The following is a 4,549-nucleotide window of genomic DNA, read 5'->3' as shown; positions in this document are numbered from 1 at the left end:
GAATGGAGAAAGAGAGATGAACACTACCATACATGTATTAATCAATTGCTGTGCTCTTGATGATGAGTGTGATATGACAAGTGGTTTCAAGTGTCTGCTGCCTTGACCTGCTTGTAATGATGAACCATGACTTGGAATTGTGAGACAAATAATCATTTTCTACATGAAGCTGCTTTTGGCAAAGTTGAGACAGTATTGTTGAAGCTGCTGCTCAGTAAAGCAGTTCACAGCAGTGTGGTAATCTAGGAACACATAAAAATTGCTGCTATGCTGGAGAATATTCTCCATTCTAATAATATTCTTTCTACTCCAGCTAAGCTTATAGCCTAAGAAATAGTGCTACTGAGTTTTTAAATCATCTTCAAAAATGTCCTCATAGACACACACAGGAGCAGGCTTTACTTATTATCTGAGGAGTGTCAGTCAGGATTCACCACTGCAGTCCTTTAGCTTCTCTTCAAATATTCCCATAGTTTCAGTGACCAATGCTAGAGCAAATAAAGATCCATTAGAAAATTAAGAAATCAGCATCCTGGAGTGGGATTTCAGAGAAAACTTTGAGGAGCTTGTTTTTTTTTTTTTTCTTTGTTTGTTTTTGTATTTTTTAATTGTTTTATTAGATATTTTCTTTATTTACATTTCAAATGTTATCCCCTTTCATCATTTCCCCTTTGAAACCCCTCCCCACCTCCATCCCATCCTCCCTGCCCCTTGCTCACCAATCCACCTACTCCCGTTTCCCTGTCCTGGCATTCACCTACACTGGAGCATTGAGGCTCACAGGACCAAGGGCTTCTCCCCTCATTGATGTCCCACAAGGCTATCCTCTGTTACATATTTGGTTGGAGCATTGGGTCCCTCCATGTGTACTCTTTGGTTGGTGGTTTAGTCCCTGGGAACTCTGGGGGTACCGGTTAGTTTATATTGTTGTTCCTCCTATGGGGCTGCAAACCCCTTCACCTCCTCAGGTCCTTTCTCTAGCTTCTCCATTGAGGACCCTGTGCTCAGTCCAATGGATGGCTGTGAGGAGCTTGTTTTTTAAGATAATGAGAATGACCATTGTTTTGCAATTAAAATTTGATGTCCTCCAAGCACTTGTTTTGAAACTTAACTAAATATTTTCTAAAAAACAAACTATTCTAATTCAAAATTAATTTTCCCAAGTGGACACCTTTTTTTCTGAAATAAAAGCAAATAAATACAGTGTCCTCGAACAAATAAAATATTTGTAAAATCAAAAGTTATATTTCTGTCTCAACAATGATCAGCAGGGCATAATAATCCTAAAAGGATAGAGTAGTGGCACACATACCATGACAGTAACCAACAGCTCTCCATTTGGACCTAACCCCTCCTCAAAAAGACACACACTAACAAGGACAGAGGAAATCTCTGCAGGACTGAACCCCAGGGAAAAAACATTAGTCAACTATAAATTCTGAAAGGGGGAAAATAATCTTCTCCCAGGAACAGCACACCAATTTGTTATCAAATACTCACTGTTCATCTCTGAAAATATGTATGTATAAGAAATATATAGATTGAGCAGGCTGTATTGATGTATTTGGGAATATGTGTATGTGCACATATATCCATGTAACAATTCATGAAAACAAAAACAAGGAGCCATAGATTTTAAAGAAACCAAGGAGAGTATATGGGAGGACTGGGAGTAAGAAAAGAGAAGGGTGGGATAGTAGTGTACTATATTAGTCTTAAAAATTAAAAATTATAAATGTGTGTGTGTATGTGTGTGTGTGTGTAAAATAAAATCATGGTTCTGGTGTGGCATAGTTCCTTTAAATGTTATTTTTGATATTTTTCTCAGTAATGCATGCTATTGTCTTTGGGTATAACCTATAGAAAAACATGTGATTATATGTGATCTCACAACACACTACTTGAGCTAACTCCTGAATTTGGAAGCAATTCACTTAAGTATATGTATATGTGTAAGTATAAGTATATGTATGTTATGCGCACACACACACACACACACACACACACACACACACACACACACACCTGAATGCAGATGTATACTACGGAGAAGCATGATTGTCTCTGTTCCTGACTGACCATCAAAGACTGAGTCCAAGGTCTTACGAAATACACAGGTGAGCCACCCCTGAGCTGGATCTCCAGCCCTCTTCTAACATTTTACTTTAGAAAGATTATCACTAAGTTGTCCAGCCTGGTTTAGAACTGACTCCATAGTTAGGAGGGGCATTGAAGATGTGGTCTTCCAACCTCAGCCAGGATATCGAGTCTGGGCAAATGGCTGAACGTGAATAAATCTATTTATGTATGTGAAGTTTTACTTTTTAATCTATCTCTTTTCTAAAACAGAAAACACTACCTAGTGCTCTTAGTTGTAGAGCCTGAGGGTTTAAAAGAATCAATATTATAGGAACTAAACAGTCCTAGGCTGATGGAGAGCAGAGTACTTCTAGGAAGTACTGCGAATGATGATAGCAGGAGACATTTTGCATTAGTGAACATTCAAGCCTTTTTCCCTTCTGTGGATGACTGATTATTAGCAGGAAAGCATCATGGAACTGAGCTCCCATTTTTTCTAGGTACAATCTAGTACTTTTGAAAAGCAACACTAACAAAGAACCATTTAAGGAACAAGTAGTCTACAGCAATTGTGTTCAATTATCACCCTTCTTAGGGCCATATGCATTGTGCCCAGCTTAGTATCTGCCTGTATCCGTTTCCAGAACAGCAAGTCTAAGCTTTTCTTTTTTCCATGTTATTACTTGGGACATTCTTTCCATGCTAATTCTGAATTCTGCTGTGTCTGGTTGAAACTGACCTGGCTAAAAACAGAACTTGGCCCTTAGAGTCAAGATGGGCTGTGCCTTTCGAACACATCTAAGCTGTCATCTCTTACTCATTTTAGAGGATCTGGGAAAGATAATTAGAAATGGTTCTTAGCATGGTACCCCTTTCCCTCAGCTAAACTGTATCACTCTTCTTAGTTTTCTTGGCAACTCACTTCTGTCCCCTTCACAATCCCTCCCACCCATGGCGAACTGTGTAATTGTTTTACAGCAGTACCTTTTACACTTCCAGGTTGTTAATAAATACGTTGAAGGAAATTAGTGTTAGATTCTTAGCTAGAATCAGATTCTTAAGGTAGTAGCTGAAAAATAACCATTGATTTCTGTTCCCAATTTTCTGTTTCTTACCAGTTCTAAAAAAAAAAAAAACCATAATGGGGCTTATATATTGTGATGTACCATACTCACCAAATTTCCCTTTGAAAGAGTCACTAAATTTTTTGAGAAGGCCCAATTAAAAAATAATTATTATACTCATTTTCCATTCAGCTCCAGTTTTTACCTCAAAGACATCTCTAGAAAATTCTCTTAAGTGAGGCAATCACCAACCTCATAATGAAGAAATAAGCATGTCTTTTTAATAGAAAACACATTTTAAGGTGCTTCCTAGCACAATTGTTGCCACCCTGTATTCCTAGAACACCCCCCCCCCTCAGGTTGCACAAGTCAAAGCCAAGGAAGGCCTATTTTGTGGCAGGCTTCCAAAGGGATAGTTAACATGTCTCTGAACCCCCAGCTAAGGAAGCAGAAAAAAGGATTTATAGACCTCACGTTTCCCCCCAAAAGATCCTTAGAGATAAACAGAACCAAGGGCATTTAGAAAGTTGAATTTACTATCTCTTACAAAGCTTTCTGAAACATCATGTCTGTCTAATGTGAAATTCTGCAGCTGCCAGCCTGTGTGTCTTTCATCTTTGTCACTTTTCATCTGACAACATTCCAAATCCAGGTGCCTGGATTTAGAAAAGAGAAATGTTTAGGTTGGAAACAATCTTGGCATAGCTTTATGACAAGCAATGTCTCTTTCTAGGCATCAGCATGAATTTGACTTGGAGCCAAAAGACATTTGCAGGGGGAGATTAACACAAGGATGTATACCAACCAGTGTAAGGTGCACTGATCCTGGCAAACAGCAGGGGAGAGAAAGTTGGTGGAGACAGAACAGTAAGCCCCTTAAGTCTTATCAAGGCCTTCCCTGAATCACCTTCTCCCAGCCTCTGAACAGGCTAGGGGATGGGTAGCTTGTACCAGCTCTCACTTAAAACCATACCAGGTATCATGCCTCACACTTCAGACTCTTGTTTCCTTAACCGGTTGGATTCAGCCCACAATAGTTTTTGTAAGGGCTGTGTTAGGATTCCCAGTGCTGTGCAAACACCTTAAAAGGAACAACTTAAAGAGAGGGAAGATTTGTTTTGGTTCACAGACTTACAGGTTCTAATCCTTGGTGACATCGTCTCTCCAGTGTGGGCTTGTAGTAGACAGAGCATCACGATAGAGAAGGCATAGTTGAGTAGTGTGGAATCATTCTTTTTTTTTATTAGGTATTTTCCTCATTTACATTTCCAATGCTATCCAAAAAGTCCCCAATACACTCCCCCCACACACTCCCCTACCCACCCACTCCCACTTTTTGGCCCTGGCGTTCCCCTGTACTGGGGCATATAAAGTTTGCAAGTCCAATGGGCCTCTCTTTCCAGTGA

This window comes from Mus caroli, chromosome 17, assembly GCF_900094665.2.
Source record: "Mus caroli chromosome 17, CAROLI_EIJ_v1.1, whole genome shotgun sequence".
NCBI lineage: Eukaryota > Metazoa > Chordata > Mammalia > Rodentia > Muridae > Mus > Mus caroli.
This window is presented reverse-complemented; position numbering follows the sequence as displayed.